At 37.0% G+C, this 27,216-nt stretch overlaps 2 pseudogenes; one reads left to right on the forward strand and one right to left on the reverse strand.

Moving 5' to 3' along the window:
- The first annotated feature begins 16,241 nt into the window (after positions 1-16,241).
- On the forward strand, positions 16,242-17,359 carry LOC126812609 (uncharacterized; annotated as a pseudogene).
- Positions 17,360-17,378: 19 nt separating this feature from the next.
- On the reverse strand, positions 17,379-26,180 carry LOC126811319 (uncharacterized; annotated as a pseudogene).
- Between the last annotated feature and the right edge of the window lie 1,036 nt (positions 26,181-27,216).

The following is a 27,216-nucleotide window of genomic DNA, read 5'->3' on the forward strand; positions in this document are numbered from 1 at the left end:
ATTTAAAGTCAATCGGATATTAACTTTGACCTCTAGAGTGTCTACAAGCAATTGTGGGCGCCGGACGGACGAACCAACGGATGGACGGGGGCGACAACAATTTACGACCACATTTCAATGTGGGCGTATAAAAATGAAAGCAAAATATCTGTTATAAGAAAAGTTTGTGATGTCGAAACATTGTTTGTCTTCGTTATAAAACGATATTTCAAAATTACATAGAGTTCGACCCTATTGTTTTTCAGGAACAGATACCCACCAATGGTCCAGCTCCTAGGTAAAAAGGCTAGAAAAACTCCTCCTACTACCTCTGCTGTTCCTATAGCTTTCCTGTATGTATGCGGATTGGGTTTCCAGCCAGTCTGTTTAACAAGTGGGAAAACTTTGGAATTTCTGATATATGTCTTCCGCTGAAGAAAATAATTTAATATGAACTGATATAAAAAAAATGCCCCATTTGCATGTTTAAGTTATTGCTCTGGCAGGATACACCCACATTTTTCAAGAGATGGATAGAGAACAAGCTAAACAAAGATAGGTTGCCAGGCAACTAAACATACGCCCACAGCAGCTAAATCGTCCGAGAGGTCAACAAGAGTTGTCGTATATTTGTTCTTTTGTAGGTATTTAGGGGGCATTTAATAGACAATTTCATACAGATGACATTATAGTTTTCGTCATTTGTTGAGGATTCACAAGGTTCTAAAAACTAAAACAAGGGCTGTAACTCTGGAAGAAATCTACAGAAATTGTTGAAATTCGACAGACTTTTCCGTTTTACTAATTCAAATAATACATCAGATGATAACTTTTGTCATTCGAACGTTCACAAGGTTCAACAAAGTAAAACTCTAGAAGTAATTGACAGAAATTGCTGACATTCAATAGGCTTCTTCATTTCACTAATTTAAATGATGCATATGAATTCCATACAGATTGGGTGATATTTTTTGTCGTTCAAGCGTTTACAAGATTCAACAATGTGAAACAAGGGCCATAACTCTAGATGTAATTAACGGAAATTTGCTGAAACTCAACAGGCTTGTTCGTTTTACCTATAAATTTCATACAGATCGGATAATAACTTTTGTCGTTAAAGCATTCACAAGGTACAACAAAGTGAAACCAGCGGCTGCCAGGCAGGATACGCCCACATTTTCGAGAGATGGATAGAGAACAAGCTAACAAGAAAGTGATTTTTCGTACAATCAAGGGCCATAATTCAGGAAATTACAATTCGATATGCGCATATATCGAAAGGAACTGAGATCTTTGTGTTATAAACTTACATTTCAAGTTTCAACAAAATCGGATAAAAATTGTGACCTCTATAGGGTCAACAACCTTGATATACCATTTTCTTACGCTATTTGAGAATGAACGTCGGCCATTTTGTTTGTCAATTTTGGACGATTTTCACAAAATTCGAATTCAGTCGTCCCTAGGGTGTAACGGTGATATAATAGAACGGTTTTTTAAATCGGATAAAAATTATGACTTCTATAGGGTCCACAAGCTAAAAACGTGACTTTTCGTACAATCAGGGGCCATAATTCAGGAAGTTACTGTCCGATATGCGCAAATATCGAAAGGAACTGAGATCTTTGGGTTATAAACTTACATTTCAAGTTTCAACAAAATTGGATAAAAATTGTGACCTCTATAGGGTCCACAAGCTAAAAACGTGATTTTTCGTACAAACAGGGGCCATAATCCATGAAGTTTCGATCCGATACATGCCAATATCGAAAGCAGCCAAGATCTTTTGGGGATAAACCTATATTTCAAGTTTTGTCGAAATCGGATAAGAATTGTGCCCTGTAGAGAGTCCACAAACAATTGTGGACGGACGGACGGACGTCCGGACGGACAGGGGCGACGGCATAATACGTCCACATGAAAATGTGGGCGTATAAAAAGGGCCATTACTCACGGTGTAATTAACGGAAATTGTTGAAATTCAATAGGCATCTTTGTTGCACTAATTTAAATGATGCATATCAATTTCTAACAGATCAGATGATAACTGTTGTCATAAGAGCGTTCAAAAGATTCAAGGAAGTGGAACAAGGGCCATAACTCTAGATGTAACTAACGGAAATTGCTGAAATTCAATAAGTTTCTTTGTTTTACTAATCTAAATGATACATATAAATTTCATACAGATCGGATAATAACGGTTGTCATTAGAGCGTTCACAAGATTCAACAAAGTGAAACAAGGGCCATAACTCTAGATGTAATAAACGGAAATTGCTGAAATTCAATAGGCTTCTTTGTTTTACTAATTTAAATGATGCATATAAATTTCATACAGATCGGTTGATAACTTTTGTCGTTAGAGCGTTCACAAGGTGCAACAAAGTGAAACAAGGGCCTTAACTCCAGACGAAATTAATGGAAGTTATTGAAATTAAATAGGATTCTTCATCTCACTAATGCAAACAACATATATCAATTTCAAAACAATCAGATGATAAATGTAGTCTGTAGAGTGTTCACAAGAAATTGTGGACGACGGACCGACGGATGGGCGGACGGGGGCGACGGCAATATACGACCACATTTCCATGTGGGCGTATAAAAAGCATTCTTTCTTAACATCAAGGGCCATAATATAGGAAGGTACGATCAGATATGTGCGAACATCAACCGGAACCAAGATCTTTGGGTTATAAATATGTATTTCAAGTTTTATTAAAATCGGATCAAAATTGTGACCTCTAGAGGGTCCACAACCTTGATATACCACATGTTTACACTATTTGCTTAGAGGAGCGACCACTTTGTCTGGCAGTTATCTTCCGATTTTTTACGAAATTCACACTCGACCAATGTTACGGTGTAACGGTGATATTTTTGAACGTTTTTGTTAATCAGATAATAATTGTGACCTCTAATAATCACCTCCCATATTCGGTTAATATCGCAACTACTTAGTCAGCTTATTGATCGTTTAACATAGCGGTTTCTCTTCTTACTTTTGTAAATTGTTACCAAATTGTGTCACAACCCTTTGATCTAATTGTTTTAAGGTATGGTTTCCATTTTTGTTGTTAAGACATCCTCACTGGCCATGGACTATAAGTTAATTAACTCTCTATCTGCTATTGTATATCTTAATAAGTGTTGGTGTAGACCTTTGATCATGTTGTTGCTATGTATGGTTTCGGTTATGTTGTTGTATTTTGTCTATATATATTTGCCTCATACCTGTTTTACTGTATTAGCTTGATAACGTTGAGAGAATACTCTACGAAACGTCGCCTTAAATACGTTTTTTTAAATCACGAAATTCGAACTCAGTCATCCTTAGGGTGTCAATTTTGGGCCGATTTTCACAAAATTCGAAATCAACCATCATTACGGTGTAACAGTTATATATTCACACGTTTTTTTTTAAATCAGATAATAATTGTGACCTCTAGAGGGACCACAAGCTAAAAACGCGATTTTTGTACTGTCAAGAGCCATAATTCAGGAAGTTATGATCCGATATGCCCAAATATCAAAAGGAAACAAGATCTTTGGGTTATAAACAAGTATTTCAAGTTTCATCAAAATTGGATCAAAATTCTGAGCTCTAGAGGATCCACAACCTTGATATACCATATTTTTACATTGTTTGCATTCGAGGGGCGGCCATTTCTGGATAGCTGACATTGATCCCTTTCCAATGATATTATTTTTGTTCTGAAATGTTAACTTTGATTTTTCACTATTTTTCGCATTTTAGTCAAATCGTAGAGTTTTTTTTTAAAACGACACCTATGAATATGAAGTCAAAGGACGAAACTATGCTTAAACTATAAATGAAAATCCTCTAATCACCGGAAGTGGTCAAGAAAGTATTCAAAATGGGGGTTTGTGTGGAAAATATGATGTATCAATTTGTTTGTTTACCGAGAACTTGCATTTTTATATTGTGTAATAGTCAATTGAAATGTCAATCAGATGGTACTGTACTAAAGCGACAAGTTTCCAATAACAATTTAAAAAGTTACATGACTTTGAAAAGTAAGCTTTTTTTTTAATCTCGAGCATGTTTGAATGCAAATTTCTCGGAAACGCCGCCAACAAGTTTTTAAAAACATTCTCAATCGAGAGTCTAAATGGTAGTCTGTTGTGTGAAACCATTTTACAATTTTTTTAAATGTCAGGGGTAGCAGAAGAAAATCCTCTAATCACCGGAAGTGGTCAAGAAAAGTATTCAAACTTTGACAAAATTCTGAAAAATGGGGGTTTGTGTGGAAAATATGATGTATCAATTTGTTTGTTTACTGAGAACTTGCATTTTTATATTGTGTAATAGTCAATTGAAATGTCAATCAGATGGTACTAAAGCGACAAGTTTCCAATAATTTAAAAAGTTACATGACTTTGAAAAGTAAGCTTTTTTTTTTAATCTCGAGCATGTTTGAATGCAAATTTATCGGAAACGCCGCCAACGATTTTTTAAAAACATTCTCAATCGAGAGTCTAAATGGTAGTCTGTTGTGTGAAACCATTTTACAATTTTTTTAAATGTCAGGGGTAGCAGAAAAAAAGAGATCAAAAATTGAAACCGGCGTATTTTTATGATTTGGGGCATTTCTAGAGGTCTTTTTCTCGAAAAGTCAACCTAATATTTTTTTTTGTAACTTCTTCTATAGAGAGCCTATTCAATATTCTTGTGTATGAAACCACCGTACAACGGTCAAAAGTATCAAGAGTGGCAAAAAAATGGCACTGTACATCAACAAAAGTCCGAAATGGTCATAAACGAACGTTTTGCATACGTATAAAGTATATATCAAGAGCTATTTTTCAAAGTGGCAGTATTTGAACTAAGGGTGTTTTACTGTTAACCAAAATATGGAAATATGGGATTTATGCTTCTAGAGTGAAAATTATTCTTTTTAGTAAATAACAGTTAACCCTGAAAATAATATCCCAGTTTATTTGCCTACATGACGTCATCACTCGATACCAGTGAAAATAAAGCCCTCCGCCTCTCTATATAAATAACGAAAAATTAATGCTGGTAAGTATGATTTAGGGTTTTGGTTCTTATCTGAAACATAAGCGGATACTTTTTTTTGTCCCAATCGGAAAACTTGTTTTTTGTTTTTTATTCCTTTTACAATTCGTGTAGATCTCTGAAACTATAACAGATAATTCTGAATATTGATTTCCCATGTTTTAAACACCTAAACAACTTTGTCGGCACGAAAAACGTCAAGGGCGATATTCGAATTTTTGAAATATTCAAATACCAAACATTCGTCCATGAGCCAGGCTTTCCTGAAATGTATTAATTTCAGAAATAGGAGATGCATTGAACATACTACGGCCTATTGTGTTTATTTACAAGCCCGTTAATGTCCAGGTTGGGAGCAGAACAGTAGGACGTTAAACCCCATTTCATTTCATTTGATTTCTTAGAATTGAATGTAACAGAATGGCAACATTCTGAATCGTTTAAGATGTCTTTACACGCTGTATCTTCGTGAACTTAGTAACACTTCTATACTCTAGGTGGTGGATGACATGTACAATCCCTATCGATTCCCCCTGGAATGATTTGAGGTTTTATAAAGCCATTTAAAAATATTCAACAGTTTCTGAAAATCCACCAAGTTAGCCAATCTGATAACTATTGAATCTTGGATTATCTTTCAGTTATTGGAATTGAGTCCGGCTTCAAAGAATTGAATGTATTAGAATGGCAACATTCTGAATCATTTAAGATGTCTTTACACACTGTATCGTCGCTCAGTGTTGTAAATGATGGGGCTCAAAGAGGAGATAAAGTAAGTTCAGATTCCTTGTGTGCTGCTATGTCCCCAAAACATTACCAAAATGTCCTGCAAGTAGTCGAAACCAATAGAGAAAAGTACTCTCAAATATGCGAAAATGAAAATCTGAAAACTAATATATGGGAGACACTAACGGGAAAATAAAACTCTGATGTCACGTTTCCATGGATTTCCATTCATGTGATTACACCCATAATTAGAAAACTGGATTTATCGGTTTTGCAGACTGAAATTTGCTAATTCCGAATAAATGCAGCCTGCCTTTTATCTGGTATCATGAAGATTAAAAATATTTTATATATTTTTCAAATTGTTACGATTTTATAAGTTTTAGTAAAGCCTAAACTAATATTCACGGATTTCAGTTTTAAAATTGGTAGACGTGCAATTCTATAATAAGGCTTATCTTAAGACTTTACTCAGATATGACTGAAAAGCACTTATTTGGATTATTAATGTTTTTTGGATAGATTTTTTATGTATATTTTCACAAAATGTTTTAAAAAAACCTTTCTGTCATTTAAAATATTGACCTGAAATGCACCTAACGCCATAACACACTCCCCACCCTTCGGTTTGCCCCCAGATTCAGGCCCGAGGCCCTAAACATTTGCTGCCCCGTACTTTAGCAAAATTTCCTGTTACTTGAAAAGTTAGTGATATCCCTGCCCCCTAAATATCAACCAATCTGTCGTAATTTTTTGCATGGAGTGTTTTTTTCGGGAATAGGAACAGATTAGAAAGATAGGTTGCCAGGCAACGAAACATACGCCCACAGCAGCTATATCGTCCGGGCAGTCAACAAGAGTTGTCGCATATTTTTACATTTTTTTGGTTATGTAACATTTATAATACATTAAAATCTGATTAAGAGTAACAACTCATTAAGTAATTATCAGAAAACCATTAGAATTTGATTGGTTTTTATACGCCCACACTGAAATGTGGTCGTATATTGTTGTCGCCCCCTTCCGTCCGTCGGTCCGGATTGTGGATGCTCTCTCTATAGGCTAAAGTTAATATCCGATTGACTTTAAATTTATACACAGTGTTTAAGGTCATGAGATGATGAAGCCCATTGATTTTCACTGATTTTCGATAATTACTGCCAGAGTTATGGCCCTTGATCACTTCAAACCAACGGATGCCAGGCAGGATACGCCCACATTTTCGAGAGATGGATAGAGAACAAGCTAAAAATAAAGTGATTTTCCCTACAATCAAGGGCCATAATTCAGGAAATTACAATTCGATATGCGCAAATATCAAAAGGAACCAAGATCTTTGGGTTATAAACTTACATTTCAAGTTTCAACAAAATCAGATTAAAATTGTGACCTCTATAGGGTCCAAAACCTTGATATACCATATTTAAACGAATTTGAACTCAGTCGTCCTTAGGGTGTAACGGTGATATAATAATACAGTTTTTTTAATCAGATAAAAATTATGACCTCTATAGGGTCTACAAGCTAAAAACGTGTTTTTACGTACAATCAGGGGCCATAATTCAGGAAGTTACGGTCCGATATGCGCGAATATCAAAAGGTACCAAGATCTTTGGGTTATAAACTTACATTTCAAGTTTCAACAAAATCGGATAAAAATTGTGACCTCTATAGGGTCCACAACCTTGATATACCATATTTTTACGCTATTTGAGAACGAACGGCGGCCATTTTGTCTGTAAATTTTGGGCCGGTTTTCACAAAATTCGAACTTGGTCATCCTTAGGGTGTAATGGTGATATAATTAATACGGTTTTTCAAATCGGATAAAAATTATGACCTAAAACGCGATTTTTCATAAAATCAGGGGCCATAATTCAGGAAGTTACGTTCCATTATGCACGAATATCGAAAGGAAGCGAGATCTTTGGGTTATAAGCACACATTTCAAGTTTAAACCAAATCGGATAAAAATTGTAACCCCTACAGTGTTCACAAGCTAAAAACGTGATTTTTCGTGCAATCAGGGGCCATAATCCATGAAGTTACGGTCCGATACATGCCAATATCGAAACAAACCGAGATCTTAGGGTGATAAACCTATATTTCAAGTTTCATTGAAATCGGATAAAAATTGTGACCTGTAGACTGTTCACAAACAATTGTGGACGGACGGACGGACAGGGGCGACGACAATATACGTCCACATGAAAATGTGGGCGTATAAAATCACGATTTTTCGTACAATCAGGGGCCATAATTCAGGAAGTTATGGTCCGATATGCGCAAATATGAAAATGTGGGCGTATAAAAAGGAGTAAAATTAAGCTATTTACAACCCATTCAGCGCCTTCATATTTTAAAATATTTCTTTGTAACTTTCATAAACTCGTAGAAATAATCCATACGAAGAGAATGTATGCGAAAATTAGTTTATAATATGAGCAGCTGCCGAGAAATAGGCAATTTTGCATGCGTCACTTTTCACACTATTTTGCCTGTAAAAGAATCAATAATTATTCGATTTTCAATGGGTTTTTTACCATTTGATGCCTAATTCGAAGGAATTATTAGTGAGCAGAAATTCGCCCATAGTATCTGTTATCACCCGTCACTTCATTCAGTTATATAAAGGGATAACTCGTGTTTTCCTTTTGCGTTCGTCACTTCCTATTGTTGAAACATTGATTACTCATCTATCGTAGCAATGATCTCTGTGATAAAATAATAGGCCCTATTTGGAACGTGTTTAACCAGTTCTATCACATATGTGATAATGACTGGCACCAATATTGTCCTTTAAAATTATGATACTTGATTCCAATCAACAAATAGAATGAACCCATACGATCATACAGATACCACAAAATGGTTTCTAACGTCTACGGTTGAAGAGGAATAGACGATTTTCTACAAGTCACTTTTCGAGGTTTTGGGTCTATCAAAGTGACAATTATCACTCGATTTACATAAACGTTTCACCATGTGATGATGCCATTTCTGATTTCATAAAACTAATTAAACATTTTCATTATCACCGGAAGTAATGTAATTTTGACAGGATCACTTACATACATAAAATGAATTGACTGCTGGATTTGGTTGATTCTGCGTCCATTTTATTAAATGTGTGCAATGCTTATGTGGATTTTTCGTACAATTAGGAGCCATAATCCATGAAGTTACCGTTCGATACATGCCAATATCGAAAGGAGATCTTAGGGAGATAAAAATTGTGACCTGTAGAGTGTCCACAAACAATTGTGGACAGATGGACGGACGGACAGGGGCAACGACAATATACGTCCACATGAAAATCTGGGCGTATAAAAAAAGAATAATAGAAGTAGAAGAGCATTTTTAGAAATTTAACAATTTTTCAAATTTGAGGTCATATTTGGACCACTTATATTATTTCAATGCTTTAATTTTTAGATTCACACTCTAGACTACCGATAGGACTCCGAGTAAGAAAAGTTTAAGAAAAATCGTAGGTATCGTTTTCGAGAAAAGGGCGTCTCAAGGTCTCCAAAACGGAAAATACTAGATTTTCGGCGTACCACAATTTATTTCCTAACCATCGAAATCGTATCGTATCGAGTTTCCTGTCGGCATCACAAGTGACGTAATTTTACCAAAAACTACAGTTCGGTACCACTTTTTGTTGAAAGCAAATATTACTTTTTCAAAATCTGATATAACTAAAAGGGTGTGCCAGGGTATGAAATAAGCCTCTTATATGGTAACCTCAAAATAGGTTACCCTAATCTGCATCAAATTTGAACTGGTAACCTATAGGTTACGATGCCATATTTGTTTAGAGCCGACCCTCGAATTAGCCTAGGGGGATTAGGGGCCAATTAAAAGATTAGCCAGCTACCCCTAAGCTTATTAAATCAGCAGGGCCCATATCCCTAAGCGAATTAGTGGATTATTGTTAATCCTAAAACTCTCTACAAAATTGCAAATAACTAAAAAAAAATATTTTTTATACAAAAATGTACAGATTGTCGTGTTCTTTCCAATGATATAAAATTCAATTGTACAAACTAACAATTACCGGTATATTACTATAAATAATATTGAAAAGTCAGTTCCACTAAAATTATGACTTTTCTCTGTCATAATAAACGTGAACATGTATCTCCTAAGATTTTATTTTTAAAAAAAGTACAGTGTTCAAAGTAAATATAAATATATAACTTTTAGAAAGAAATATCGCCCCAAATGACCGTCACTTCATCGCTATGTGACATTTCTGCCTTTGTTGGATATATGGTGGGAATTGTCGTCTTCTTTGCTTCATTGCATCGAAAATAAAAATATATAGTTGAAATCTTCGGCAATGTAATATTCCTCTATGTAGCTTGTATTAAATCCTAAAAGTTTTGATTCAATTTAGCTTTCCAAACTCTAGAATTATTATCTGTAAGTTTTGTGGTATCGTCTGTCTGGAAACGTATCCAAGATATGGCGGCCGACACGCTTGATCTCGGCTGCTTCGCATCATTCATAACGTCCCCCCAAAATAACAAATAGTTGATTTCTTCGACATTATCATGTTCTACGATATGCCTGGCAGTAAATCATAAAAAAATCTGATTCCATTTCACTTTCCATGTCATAAAATTATTAGCCGATCAGTGACAACGTGAAAATATTGGAATAATGCTAAAGTCATTGACACGGTGTGAATTTTCACCTCTGACCTATTACGTAAATACCGGAAGATCCATTGTTGAAAAGTATGTTTTTTATTTGATAATTTGCGAATATAACATTCCTTTTCATTGGGTGTTTTATTTTTATTACTCAATCACCATTAATTTAAGAAATAAAAACAATAGAAATCAGTTCATTGATCTGGCGCTTTCGTTCGCTAAAGTCAAAGAGGCTAATGAGTATGACGTTGCCAGGTATGATGGGTCCGCGAGTTGATTTGCTACCGCCAAAATGACAGGTGCGAACATAACGATCTTTCAGGCATTTATTTATAATTGTAAAATGTTGTAGTGGAGGGAATATTTTAACTGAAACCTTTAGTTTATAAATTATAGCTCGGTGGTCGAGAACGGAAGTCCGTTCGCGTGTTTCCAGGTCATGGTAACCGATGCGTAACCTGAACGACCGTTCGCGTGTTATAAAGGCGCACAGATTCTTGAGCTCAGATTTTTTAATTTCAATTTCATTTTCGGGCAATTTCGATTAAAAGGTGAAACCAGCGGCTGCCAGGCAGGATAGGCCCACATTTTGCAAGAGATGGATAGAGAACAAGCTAAAAACAAAAACGATTTTTTGTACAATCAGGGGCAATAATCCAGAAAGTTATGGTCTGAAATGCGCAAATATCAAAAGGGACTGAGATCTTTGGGATATAAAGATATGTTTTAAGTTTCATCAGAATCGGATAAAAATTGTGACCTCTAGAGGGCCACAACCTTCGTATTGCATACTTTTACACATTTTGCATACAAAGAGCGGCCATTTTGTCGGGCATTTTCATTTCATTATGGTGAAATATTTAAACGGTTTTTAAAATCGGAAAAAAAAAATTGTGACCTCTAGAGAATCTGCAAGCTAAAAATGCGATTTTTCGAACAATCAGGAGTCATAATACAGGAAGTTACGTTCGGATATATACGCGATTATCAAAAGGGACCAAGATCTTAGTGTGTAATGATGATATATTCATGGGGTTTTTTTTAAATCGGATAAAAATTGTGACCTCTACATGGACGGCAAGCTAAAAACGTGATTTTTTGTACATTCAAGGGGCATAATTCAGGAAGTTACAATCCGATACTTTCAAATATTTCAAGTTTCATCAAAATCAGAAGAAAACTGTGACCTCTAGAGGATCCACAACATTGATATACCATATTTTTACGCTATTTGAGTACGAGGGTCGGCCATTTTGTCTGTCAGTTTTGGTCTGATTTTTAGGAAATTCGAACTCGACCATCCTTAGGGTGTAAAGGTGATATATTCAAACGGATTTTTAAATCGCATAAAAAATTTTGAGCGCTATAGGGTCCACAAGCTAAAAACGTGATTTTCCGTACAATCAGGGGCCATAATTCAGGAAGTTACAGTTCGATCTGCGCGAATATTAGAAGGAACCGAGATCTTTGGGTTATGAACTTACATTTCAAGTTTCATCAAAATCAGAAGACAATTGTGACCTGTAGAGGGTCCACAACATTGATATATCATATTTTTACACTATTTGAGTACGAGGGGCGGCCATTTTGTCTGTCAGTTTTAGTCCGATTTTTATGAAATTCGAACTCAACCACCCTTAGGGTGTAACAGTCATATATTCAAAAGTTTTTTTAAATCGCATAAAAATTATGACCGCTATAGGGTCCACAAGCTAAAAACGTACAATCAGGGGCCATAATTCAGGAAGTTACGGTCCGTTATGTGCGAATATTGACAGGAACCAAGATCTTTGGGTTATAAACTTACATTTCAAGTTTCATCAAAATCAGAAGACAATTGTGACCTGTAGAGGGTCCACAACATTGATATACCATATTTTTACACTATTTGAGTACGAGGGGCGGCCATTTTGTCTGTCAGTTTTGGGCCGATTTTCACGAAATACGAAATTCGAACTCAGTCCTCCTTAGGGTCTAACGGTGATATAATAATACGTTTTTTTAAATCAGAAATGAAATGAAATGAAATGTAGTTTTATGGCACTTCAGCTCCAACCGGGCTATATTGCGCCAAACATATGGAGAGGCTAAATTATATCACAGAAAAACGTTATATGCGTAAATAAAAACAATATCACAGTTCATACAATTAAAAATAAAATATAACTTTTATGCATATAAATATTAAATACAAAAATGATATGATATATATATACAATTAAAATTTATGATAAAATCCTGTCTCTTTTAAAAAGTCTAACGCTTTACCATATAAACTCGGTTGGGTAAACATCTGATGTAATGACTGACAACGGTAAAAATTTGATCTAATATCCTTGAAATGCTTGCACTCAATCAAAATGTGCTTAACTGTCAAAGGAACATGACAGTCTTCACATTCTGGTTGAGGCTCTCGCTTTAAAATGAAAATATGAGTTAAAAAAGTATGACCAATGCGAGAGCGACACAAAACAACTTCATCCCTCCTGTTGGTTCTATAGGAGCTTGGCCAATCTCCTAAGAGAGGCTTAATGTGATGAAGTTTGTTTGTGTCTGCAAGATCCCAAGACCGTTGCCAGCGGTCATATATAAAAAAGTTAATCGACGATTTAAAATCGGTGAAAGGTTAAAGAAATTGTGACATGGCAAGATCTAAAGCAGACTTGGCAGCTAAGTCTGCTTGATCATTCCCTTTAATATCAACATGACTGGGGAGCCAGCAAAGGACGGTGTCCTTGCCGTTAAACTCGTGTGATAGTAGCAGACGATAAATGTCTGCTACTAAAGGGTGTACAAGCTGCTTATTATTTATTGCCTGTAAAGAGGACAAAGAATCAGTAAATAGTAATGTGTTTTAAAGATGAAGAGGATTTAATGAACTCCAAAGCCTGAGAGATGGCCTGGAGTTCAGCTGTAAATATGGAAGCAGCAGGAGAAACACGAACAGACTGGCGTGGCGTGACAGTAGCCGAAGCTAGACCTTAACTCTCTGAAGAGAGACTGAAACAGTGCAGAACTAGTATCTTTCTTTTTATTTGTTGTGAGATCGAGATTAATCTTGGGAGGAGATATAGACCACGGTGGTGTCTCAAAGAAAGGGGTATTCGCAATACTGTCTTGACTGATACCAGCCTGAGACAAAAGGGGTTGAATGCGAATACCGAATGATGGAATAACATTAGTCTTCAGTAAATATAGATGTTCATGATAGGGTCTAAATATGGTGTTAAATGAAATATGAGGCAGAGATGCAATTTTTGTAGCATACTGCAGTGCAAGTTTATCACGTCTGTCGTGCAATGAGGGCTCGTGTTCCTCAACGTATAAACTCTGCACTGGAGATGTTCGAAATGCTCCTAAACTGATTCTAAGTCCTTGGTTGTGTATGGTGTCGAGCTCTTTGAGATACGACTCGCGGGCAGACCCATACACAATACACCCATAATCGAGTTTAGATCTTATCAGTGCTCGATATAATCTGAGCAAGACCTTACGGTCTGCTCCCCAGTCAGTGTTTGATAAGACTCTCAATATGTTGAGGGCTTTCAGACATTTCTTCTTGAGTGTTTTTATATGAGGGATAAATGATAATTGCTTATGAAATATCAAACCCAAGAATTTTGTTTCCTCTACAACTGGAATGGGACTACCATCCAGTGTAAGCTCCGGATCAGGATGTAAACCTCTTCTTTGACAGAAATGCATGCACACAGTCTTGGATTTCGAAAATCGAAATCCATTGTCAGTTCCCCATCGTTGAATAGAATTCAAGCAAAGCTGCAAATGACGTCCGATTGTCTGCATGCTTGTCGATACGTAACACATATGAAAGTCATCAACATAAAGAGAGCCGTCGACCCCGCGTTTAAGGCACATCGGTATCGTATTTATTTTGATAGAAAAAAGTGTGGGAGACAATATACTTCCCTGTGGAACTCCCATTTCCTGGGAAAATGGGTCAGAGAATATTGATCCCAAACGTACCTTAAACGACCTATCTTCTAAGAAGTTTTTAATGAAGATAGGTAAGCGACCCCGCAGACCGAGGTTATGCAGGTCGCGCATGATACCATATTTCCATGTGGTATCATAAGCTTTCTCCAGATCGAAAAATATAGCAACTAAATGTTGCTTCTGGATGAAAGCATCCCTGACAAACGTTTCAAATCTAACGAGATGATCAAGAGTGCTCCTTTGGGACCGAAATTCACATTGGAGGTCTGTAATGAGGTTGTTGGACTCAAGGTACCAAACAAGCCTTCGATTGATCAATCTCTCCATGGTTTTGAAAATGCAGCTAGTTAAAGCGATCGGGCGATAATTGGTAGGATTCGTAGGATCTTTACCCGGTTTAGGGATGGGAATTATTGTGGCTTCATGCCACGAAGGCGGGAAATTCCCATCAACCCAAATCCGGTTATAAAGATCTAGTAATATTAAGAGTGTTGGTAAAGGTAAATGTTTTAAAATCTGGTAGTGAATTTCATCTGGACCAGTTGCAGTATCCCGAGATCGTTTAAGAGAATCACGGAGTTCAGCAATAGAAAACTTGTCATTATAACATTCATCATTACGGGACTTGGAAGTTAAGTCGCCTTTTTTTTAAATCAGATAAAAATTATGACCTCTATGGGCTCCACAAGCTAAAATCGCGATTTTTCGTACAATCAGGGGCCATAATTCAGGAAGTTACGTTCCGATATGCGCGAATATCGAAAGGAAATGAGATCTTTGGATTATAAACTTACATTTTAAGTTTAATCAAAATAGCATTAAAATTGTGACCTCTATAGGGTCCACAACCTTGATATACCATATTTTTACGCTATTTGAGAACAAAGGGCGGCCATTTTGTCTGACAGTTTTGGGCCGATTTACACGAAATTCGGACTCAGTCATCCTTGGGGTGTAACAGTGATATAATAATACGGTTTTTTTAAATCGGATAAAAATTATGACCTCTATAGGGTCCACAAGCTAAAAACGCGATTTTTCGTACAATTAGGAGCCATAATGCAGTTAGTTACTCTCCGATATGCGCGAATATCAAAAGGAACCGAGGTCTTTGGGTTATAATCATACATTTCAAGTTTAAACTAAATCGGATAAAAATTGTGACCTCTACAGTGTTCACAAGCTAAAAACGTGATTTTTCGTACAATCAGGGGCCATAATCCATGAAGTTACAGTCCGATACATGCCAATATCGAAAGGAACCGAGATCTAAGGGTGATAAACCTATATTTCAAGTTTCATTGAAATCGGATAAAAATTGTGACCAGTAGACTGTTCACAAACAACTGTGGACGGACGTCCGGACAGGGGCGACGACAATATACGTCCACATGAAAATGTGGGCGTATAAAAATTGTGACCTCTATAGGGTCTAAAGCTAAAAACGCGATTTTTTGTACAATCAGGGGCCATAATCCATGAAGTTTTGGTCCGATACATGCCAATATTGAAAGCAACTGAGATCTTTTGGAGATAAACCTATATTTAAAGTTTCATATAGAACCATATATTACTATAGAACCATATATGTTTGAGCCGTATTTATCTGACTGTAGTTCCATAGAGGACGGCGATGTAGAGGATAGGGGATCTAATAATGAAAATCATCCAATTGTTGCGAGACTAGATTCTCTGGAATGGTACGTACCGGAATATATATTATTTCATACACTTATTTTGTGTTCTAATTTGTGTTCTTGAATGACAGTTTTAAAATTTTAGTAATTTATAATAGCTATTAAAAATATTTTTTTGTAGATCTGTACCATTGCATTTAATCTTGTATTCGGTTACAGGTGTCAGTGTGAAAAGTGTATTTTAATGCCCACGGAAGACGAGTCTGTATGCTGCATTGAAATACAGCGTACAAAAGAAATCCAGTACCCCATACGTTGTATAACCGACCACCCCGGATTCCAGTCTAACTGCCTTGATATCTACGTCTTGGAAACGGCTTATTATCATTATAGACGAGAGAGAGAGAGAAATAGGGTTTAACGTCCACTCAACACAAACTAGGTCATTTCGGGACTAACATATGGTTCAATTTTATTTCCATAATTCGCTTGCGCGTAGGGGTCTTACGCAGTGGGAGGAAACCGGAGGACCCAGAGAAAACCCACGAGGTTGGACAGGCGACCCTACTCCTTGTCACGTACAACCAGGGATTCGAAACCACGCCAGTTGACTCAATGACAGACTTAATGATACAGCGCGCACGTGCTAACCACTAAGCCACCCAACCCCCCTAATAGACAAGAGAATAGACCACAAAGACAATACAATGATAACCAGTTAGTATATTTATATTTTATATCAAAAATTAAATAACAAGAACTTCAACGATATATAAATTCACAAGTAATAACATAAAAACAAATACGAACAATCCAAGTAAATTAGAAATGTTATTTCACCATAATACCACGGTCAATTTCTATTTGGATATTCTTTCAGGCGGAACAGGTATACAGCTTACAGACAATATACAAGATGGTGCTGGTTTTTTTTTAGGGAAACGGATAAGAGTCCCTCTACCATTGTGTGCAGTACAAAAGATTAGAGCTACATTTCCGTCAGAAGAGTATTGTGGTTTTAATTTCCCGGAGTAAAAGAGTACACGGGTAAAAGAGTAAAAAAGATGGTCATGGAAAAAAGATTATATTATCATAAGTCGATCATGATTAAAACGCGATTTTAGTTGGTTGACGGCTTCAGTTTTATCGGGATGTTGATATTCGGCACATAGAGGCGGTGGACATGGTTGTAGTATCTGGACAAAGTTTTCCTCAGCGATATTGGAAGTTCTTCTAAGAAGTTTATCAACATAGGCTGAAATTGGACAAAAACAGCGGATTTATGTTATATTATTGAAAAATAATTGTCAGCATTTTTATAGTGCGTTTTTCTTGACGAGACATATCGGAAATGGTATCAATAAAACTTACCGTAAGTGCATTCTGTTTTCCTTTCCCGTATAGTGGGTTCTCCTTTCTTAAATTTGGGAAAATGGATGGAGTATTGTTTCACCCTATTACTGGAAACTGCCTGTTTTCTACCCCTATTCTCATTAAAATGCATAGCAGCTAGAGTCAACCTAAAATACACAATCTGGATAATCAGCAATGTGACATATCAGATATATAGACATATATAGACAGTAGAAGGAAACCGGAGGACCCCGAGAAAACCCACGAGGTTGGACAGGCGACCATACTCCTTGTCACGTACAACCGGGGATTCGAAACCACGGCTAGTTGACTCAATCACAGGCCTTGTAATACAGCGCATACGTGCTAACCATTCGGTCATCCAGCCCCGCACAACGCGCAACATTCGGCCATCTTGCCTACAGGAGTAATAATTCGTACTACAAATGGTTTAGATAACAATTAAATACCTGCTAAGCATTCAATTATAAGAAAACCTGATCATTTTCGGGGCAAAGTGGTTGACCAGCCGATGTCTGGTGCATTGGTGATAACTTCTTAAAGGCTCAATACCACTCTTGTTGTAACTGAATAATATGTCCCAATCTTTATTCTGGTCAACAAATTGTACTATTTTACAATATTTCAATTAATTGATGATACAAATTTCATCTTAACACACCTTATTTAAAAAATTGGAAAAATTCAACTTAATGGTTTGAAACGTCTAACGTAAACCATTTCAAATATAACTTCAATTTAAAAATATTTTCGAACCCTCTGGACAAGTAAAATAGGATGTAATGGATAATTTGCACAACAGATAAGACACTAAAACATCTAGTAGTTAGATAAGGATATTATTTATTTTCTGGAGATGTCAAGCCAGCAAGAGTGGTATTGTCCCTTTAATGTCATTTTCTAATCTTTTATTTGTAAGGACTTTCTCCAATTTCACCATTGCTTGAGACCCTGTGACGACAAAAAAAATTAAAAATATATTGAAACGATGGCACACGTATATGGGTCATTCCACAAATGAGGGGTCCAAAGTGTGACATAGGTACTAAAATTTTAAGTTATCTCAATCACTTATAAAATTATACAAATAATATGAGTAATGTGTGCCATTTGAGGGACAGTTGGTGATTTCTCATAGTCAAGTTCCAAAGAAAAGAAATGAACGATTTTACATGACAGGTTACGTACAGATTTCTCGTGTAAAGGGACACCAAATTAGACTGTTAATGCTAAATTTCTGTGCATATATAAGATATACTTATGTGTTTATGATGTATTATTTTTATTGAAACGAGGCATCTTTATTAGAAGTCTAAGCAGAAATAGTGTATATTTGTGCCAACACCTCTTGCCAGTCAATGTCGATTACATGGATATTTCCAAATTCCCGATACAAACTGAACAGTTTCTGTAGATTTTTAATAAAATAAAGATTTTGCAAAATTGATGAAGTTTGTAGGACGTTAACAATCGATATGAACTACTTGTAAATCAGTTATCATGAAAAATCAAAATGGAAAGGTTTACTGTGATTCGGAGTACTGCAGTTTCACGTGTAAAGGGACACCAAATGTTGATGACTTGCCTACTAATAATAAAATCAAACCATATTATGTAGTATTTCTCCTTTAAAACTTGAAAAATAAATATACTTTCAAATATTAAAAAAATATTAAACTTTCAACAATCAAAATAAGTAGCAGTCTTTGAGAATTGGTTGTGTCCCTTTAAATAGCTTACGTTGTGAATCCTTTTAGCCAAAACAATGAAACAAAAGACTTGAAAAGAGCAAGGTAACATTTCAAGATTGTCAGCTTGTTTACCGGAAAGCAAAGACAAGAGCATCGCTAACGCAGCAATATACGTCCACATTCCTGTTTTGTTTGATATGGTCCAGTTTGCATTGAGGGTCTGTGAAATAAAACTGGGTTGTAGGACTGCTATCAGTTTAACACTTCGTTCACATTAACAGAACACAATTTTTATTTTAAAACAATCGATGTCTTATTCCAAAAGCATGACGTTTCGAATAGGTATGCAAAGTTTCAAAAGGATCTGTTAAGAATTGCGGTCTGTAGGCAAAACACAAGACACACAAACATTAGGCGTGGCTCTGTCCCAAGGGGTCGAGCATGCACCAAAAATAATAATAGAGGTCGGCCTTAGGATTAAGGAATAAGTATAAAAGGTAGCCTTAGGCTATAAGGAATAAGTATAAAAAAGTTTTCAAGATGATCGATTAAGAAATGCGGTCTGCAAGTGACACACAGACATAAAAAAAGAAAATGGGCGTAGCTCTGCCCCTGGGGGTTGGGTATTCACCACAAATAATAGGGATGTTCCTTAGGATAGAAGGAATATGTATGCTAGGTTTTAAGGTGATACGATAAGAAATGCGATCTGTAGATGACAAACAAATAAATAAATATAAGGGATGGGCGTGGCTCTGCCCCTGGCGGTCGGGCATGCACCAAAAACAATAGGGATCATCGTTAGGGTATAAGCAATTCATATGAAATTTTTTCAAGACGGTTGATTAAGAATTGTGGCCTGTAGGTGACACACAGACATAAAAAGAAAAGAAAATGGGCGTGGCTCTGCCCCTGGGGGTAAAAAAACAATAGGGATCATCGTTAGGGTATAAGCAATTCATATGAAAAAATTTCAAGACGATTGATTAAGAATTGTGGCCTGTAGGCGACACACAGACATAAAAAAGAAAATGGGTGTGGCTTTGCCCCTGGGGGTTGGGCATGCACCCAAAACGATAGGGATGTTCCTTAGGGTACAAAGAATAAGTATGCAAAGTTTCAAGATGATACGTTATGAAATGTGGCCTGTAGACGATAAACAAACAAATACAAAAAATGGGCGTGGCTCTGCCCCGGGGAGGCGAGCATGCACCAAAAACAATAGGGATCATCCTTAGGGTATAACGAATAAGTATGTACAGTTGATACGTTAAGAAATGCTGTCTGTAGATGACAAACAAATAAATAAATATAAGGAATAGGCGTGGTTCTGCCCCTGGGGGTCGTTCATGCACCAAAAACAATAGGGATCATACTTAGGGTATAAGCAATTCATATGAAAATTTTTCAAGACGATTGATTAAGAATTGTGGCCTATAGGCGACACACAGACATAAAAAGAAAAGAAAATGGGCGTGGCTCTGCCCCTGGGGTCGGGCATGCACCCCAAACGATAGGGATGTTCCTTGGGGTACAAAGAATAAGTATGCATAGTTTCAAAATGATACGTTAAGAAATGCGGTCTGTAGATGACAAACAAATAAATAAATATAAGGAATGGGCGTGGCTCTGTCCCTGGGGGTCGGGCATGCACCAAAAACAATAGGGATCTTCCTTGGGGTATAAGGAATAAGTATACCAAGTTTGAAGAAAATCCAGTAAGAATTGCGCCCTGTAGGCGACACAAAGACACACGAAAAGAAAATGGGAAATGGGCGTGGCTCTGCCCCTGGGGGTTGGGCATGTACCCCAAACGATAGGGATGTTCCTTAGGGTACAAAGAATGTGTATGCAAGATTATAAGTTAAGAAATGTGGCCTGTAGACGACAAACAAACAAATACTAGAAATGGGCGTGGCTCTGCCCCTGGGGGTCGGGCATGCACCAAAAACAATAGGGATCTTCCTTGGGGTATAAGGAATAAGTATACCAAGTTTGAAGAAAATCCAGTAAGAATTGCGCCCTGTAGGCGACACAAAGACACACGAAAAGAAAATGGGAAATGGGCGTGGCTCTGCCCCTGGGGGTTGGGCATGTACCCCAAACGATAGGGATGTTCCTTAGGGTACAAAGAATGTGTATGCAAGATTATAAGTTAAGAAATGTGGCCTGTAGACGACAAACAAACAAATACTAGAAATGGGCGTGGCTCTGCCCCTGGGGGTCGGGCATGCACCAAAAACAATAGGGATCTTCCTTGGGGTATAAGGAATAAGTATACCAAGTTTGAAGAAAATCCAGTAAGAATTGCGCCCTGTAGGCGACACAAAGACACACGAAAAGAAAATGGGCGTGGCTCTGCCCCTGGGGGTTGGGCATGCACCCCAAACGATAGGGATGTTCCTTAGGGTACAAAGAATGTGTATGCAAAGTTTCAAGATTATTAGTTAAGAAATGTGGCCTGTAGACGACAAACAAACAAATACTAGAAATGGGCGTGGCTCTGCCCCGGGGGGTCGGGCATGCACCAAAAACAATAGGGATCTTCCTTGGGGTATAAGGAATAAGTATACCAAGTTTGAAGAAAATCCATGAAGAATTGCGCCCTGTAGGCGAACCACAGACACACACACACACACACACACACACACACACACACACACACATACATACATACACACACACACACACACACAGACAGGGGCGACGGCATAATACGTTCACATTATGAATGTGGACGTATAAAAATAATGTAGCATTGGTTACATACGCGTATACTAATACAATATCTAGTTAATAATAGGGACACGAAAGTTTTGGTTTCCCATTTTAATAATAATATTCTGACACCGCGACCATTCGGTCACGTTATCCCTGAATATCAAGGAAGCGATAATTTTCATCTATGGAAGAATACTGTTATTTTGGACTCGGCAATTATAACGTCCGGCATCTATGCGTCATATGCAGGGGGTAAATTCACATCACAACGTAATTTCGATAACAACGTAAATACAGGGACACTAAACTTTGATTCGAACTCATTCAGAAAATATCCATTCGCCGGGCCATCGGAATCTTTGGGTATGTCTATCATGTGACCATAAACTAAACATCTCTCTCAGACATAATTCGCAGCTAATAGAGGGCGTTACCAGCGACATAAACAAGCACTTCGTAAATTGAACGAGGACTCGATTTTCAATATCGACAAAGCTAATAAAATTTTCACAGACAATTTTACACAATACAACTGCTTATGTTTTCGGAATTTGTTATTTATTACAACGTCGTCCAAATGGAATTAAGATGAAACATTTTGGTTTGATTTTTCAAGTTAAGATCTTGGCTAACTTAACAATAATACAACGTAAATATTGGGGACACAAAAATTTACGTTGTGAGACGTGAATAAAAATCTTCCCACTGAGATTACTTACCATTTGTTAAGAAATGAAAAATTAGCAAACAGAATATTAGATTCTCTGCTGCATGTTTCGCAAAAATATTTGGAAATATTAGTCTTGTGCTCAACATGGTCCAGTTGTTAAAATTTTGAGTACAAAATGTCCCCAAAACATAACACAAAAATTCAGGGACACCACGAATTGCAACATAAAAATTTTTAACCTCAAACCAATTTTCTATGTTTTAACAGAACATAAGTATAAAATAATACACATATTACATGATCAATTACTTTTTTAAACAATTGGTGATCAGTAAATAGGTGTTTCTGCTGCTTTGAGCAATGATATGTATGAATTTTCAATCGGACCCCTCATTTGTGGAATGACCCATATGCATATTCAGTGGACCGAACAGTCAACTGTCATTGAGTCAAGTGGGTTGGTTTGGATTCTCGCTTGTACGTGACAAGGAGTAGGGTTGCCTGTCCAATCTTGTGGGTTTTCTCTGGGCACAGCTAAATACCCGTATGAGCAAGCGAATTATTGAAATAAAACTGAACCATATGTTAGTTCCGAATTTATCTAGTTTGTATTGAGTGGACATTAAAACCCATTTCGATACGATAGAAATTTAATTCAGTTTCCGCATAAGTGATGTTTTTACCTGGTTCAAGCCATTTCTTCTTCCTCTCTTTTCCTTCTAAGGACTCATGTAGACACACTGAAGCATCTCTCGTTTCATTGTGGTAATTCTGGGGGAGCCACGGTGGCTAGGTGGTTAAGACGCTGGCTCGCTAGCCTGGAGGTCGTGTGTTCGATCCCTGCATTGGCCGAGAAAGTTCATCTGGATTTTCGGATGTGGTTTCCCCTTGTCAGTGGTGCAGAGCGGAGGGCCTGACAAGGACAGCTGTCTAGTCCTTCGGATGAGACGAAAAACCGAGGTCCTGTGTATACATTAGAATGCACGTAAAAGATCCCTTGGCAGTTGGAATTCGATATAAGAGTAGGTGATAGTGCCGCTGCCTGGGCAAAATTTCCCTCATAGCACACTGTATGGCGTATGCCTGTCTTCATTAGCCCAGTATAGGTGCAGAACAGTAGGACGTTAAACCCCATTTCATTTCATTGGTAATTCTGGATGTGATTGACAACACTGTTCCAATTCCTAAGCAATTGCGTCGAATCGTCCTCGTCTCTGGATGCAGCACACCAATACAGATGGTTTGTGATACTACGAATCCAGAGATTGATGCTGTCACAGTGCTTTTCTTTTCCCAGAGCTAACATTTTTTTCTTCAAACCTGGAAGAAACAGGAATAACTCAACTTAATTTCATTTTTTTCCTTTTCCAAAATACACGATTAATCTAACAATTCTCTGATCTACTTTGATATGTCAATGTATGTTTTATGGAGATCCAAATTTGATCAAATGACAGCTCTTAATGACAAGGAGTTTGATTCACCAAAACCAACGGCCAAAACAAGACAAATTTACCTTTAGCTACGTGCCAGACATCGAAGTAGTGCTTGGTTTGTCCAGATTCTCGCGGATCCATTTACCGATTTGTAAATGACGATCTGCAATCAGGGTGGCCAACTGTATCTTGTTTTCTTGGAGCCACCGTATGGCGCGAATGAGACCTTCTCTCTCCATGTGGTTGCTGGACTCGACTTCATTATTCTGAAAAAGACAGTAAAAAGTGAAATAGGAAAAAATATCCTACTACGTTAGAATTAACAGTACAAATAAATTTTGGGTAATGAATTTTGTTGGTAACCAAATTAGTCGAATAACATATGACAAGTCTAGTCGTGTCGTTAATCTCTTTAATTAATCAATCCTACTAAAGTTGCACAGATTGGGGTCGTAAATTAATTTACAACTCGGTGTTAGCAGTGAGTATTAGTTGGATTAAGAATGCTGATTAGGTAATTATCTTTTTGTATGCCGACCACATCAAAGACATGAGTTTAGACAAAACTTGTAATATCCGTCCGTTATTTGACTTACCTGGACTAAATGAACATCAAAAACAACAGATTTCTCCACGTCTAACATTGTATAAGAGCCAAACTAAGCGTTGTGGCCAGGTGTATCTGCCCTACCGTCTCCTCCAACCATTATCCCTTTCTCATTCAGTCGAACACTGGCAATGTATGCTGCTTGGAATTCTTTCCATTCTAAATTTATTGCTGGATGTAATACTGTGAGTGAGTCATGTAGGTTTCCACGGTTGGATGGGGTATATTCATAATAGAGAAGGCCTTTATTACTTTTGAAGGAAGCGAACCTGAAAACAAAATAGCGGAGGATAACGCAAGGTTCCCCGCTGGAATGGAGCCTACCAGGTACTGACTGCTCCATAAAAAACGTTCTTCACACAATTCACACACACCTTTAACACGCACCATAGTCCCTATCACACAAACAACTTTTGTCTCACACACACAGCTACAGTTTCGGCAAATAAACAGTTCCATTAAACATGACTCGCTAACAATATACTTTCTTTCCATTAACGCTGATTCAATTTCCCTGCAATAAGAAAAAGATAACATCTCGTACACATTACTACATAAAATGGTTAACGATATTTTATTTTGTTCATAAAAAAAATGGGTATTAGTGTGCAGTCACATTGAGGTGTTGCTGTCTGTTTATGTGGATATGCGAGTTGGGGATGTTTGTCAATTATTACGAATTCGGTATGCTATTGCCATCCCAAAATATCTCATGTTACGAATTCGTATGCTATTGCCCTCCAAAAGTTTTTTTTTATAATTAACTACCTGCTGACATTATTTTGAGTTGACAAAGAGCTTTCAGACGACAGCTGATCCGGTTCATACAAAGGATCATAACTTGAGCTACGGGTTGTTCCAGTGCAACTTGAAATCGTCTATAGCTAGGTCTCGTCTGTGAAGTTGGAATATATAATTAACATAATAATATATACTAGTGGCTTGGGGTCCATTCTCGTTTCATATAGAACGAAGTAACAAATAACGTATTACCATATCCCAACTTCTATAGAAATGAAATAGGGTTTAACGTCCTACTGTTCTGCTCCTTATGGGCTTATGAAGACGGACGTACGTCATGAGGCCGGACAGTGGTGCTACGTTCTACTATTATTTAGAATTCCAACTGTCAAGGGTTATTTTAAGTGCACACGTATGTGTACATGGGGTCTCGGTTGTTCGCGCAGTCCCCCACCTTACATCACCGACAAGAGAAAACCAGACCGATAAATCCCGACGAACTTTCTCGGCCAACGCAGGCTAGCAAGCCAAAATCCTACTCACTGAGTAACCATGACTCCCAACTTTAGTAGAGTAAAAATATCATGCAAGTAATAATCTCACCTTGGTCTTTTTTTTAAAACACGTGTCTGAACACCTTTAGCAAGCCAAAATCCTACTCACTGAGTAACCATGACTCCCAACTTTAGTAGAGTAAAAATATCATGCAAGTAATAATCTCACCTTGGTCTTTTTTTAAAACACGTGTCTGAACACCTTTAGCAAGCCAAAATCCTACTCACTGAGTCACCATGACTCCCAACTTTAGTAGAGTAAAAATATCATTCAAGTAATAATCTCACCTTGGTCTTTTTTTAAAACACGCGTCTGAACACCTTTAGCAAGCCAAAATCCTACTCACTGAGTCACCATGACTCCCAACTTTAGTAGAGTAAAAATATCATGCAAGTAATAATCTCACCTTGGTCTTTTTTTAAAAAACGTGTCTGAACACCTTTACTTCTCTTTGACACCTTCAGTGAGCTCGTTTGTGACGATACGGACACAGTGCAGTTTTTAGCAGTGACTGGTGTGTTGTCTCCCTATAAAAAATACACAAATATAAATAGATTTGTATTACAAAATGTGATTATACTTACAATGTCAACGAACACCTTCTCATATAGATAAGACCGGGAATGTACGTATAAAAGATACATATTTTTTTTGTCCATAATATACAATGTATGAGAGTACAATTAAACAAAATTTACCTCTGTAATCTGTTCTAGGTTTTGAATAAGACTATTATGAAATCCACACTCATCATCAATATCTATGGAATGCATTGCGTTGTTCATATCTATCTCAGACATAACCTGTACAAAAATAATTGTTTATCATTGTTGTATGCCTAATTCGTATTTACTTTTAGCAGAAGAATAAAACTGTTTATGGTCATTAAATTTTATACAGACTATCTGCGAAATATGCATTATCATTATGATATATGAATGGCTCATTGATCAGTCAAATAGTTAAAAATAACTTCCCATAGCTACTACAGATAATACGATGATAATAGGACGAGTCTCGACGGCACCCGTTTTAGGGGCTAGCTCACCAAACTCGAGTCACGTTTTCCCTTTATCAGGGGCGGATCCAGGAATTTTTGCAGGAGGGGGTTTGCCAGGTTCCTGAGACAATGTATCCCCCCCCCTCCCGCATGGTCTCTATGGTCATTTTGGTGTATATACATACACATTGAGCTTCTAAAACAGAAATTCAAGACCTCGTTTGATGTCAATTTTTATTATGAATTAATACAATGACTTTGTCATTCAATTTCATGGATGCAAAGCATTAATTGTGATATCATATAATGTCTATATCATTATCTCTTGCTTTGAGTGCCCATGCTGTCCCACATCTGACGATAAAGGATAAATCAGTACTTTTCTCATAAAAAGTACTGATTTACAAAAAAAATTATGTAGCTG

The sequence above is a fragment of the Patella vulgata genome, chromosome 2 (assembly GCF_932274485.2).
Source record: "Patella vulgata chromosome 2, xgPatVulg1.2, whole genome shotgun sequence".
Taxonomy (NCBI): domain Eukaryota; kingdom Metazoa; phylum Mollusca; class Gastropoda; family Patellidae; genus Patella; species Patella vulgata.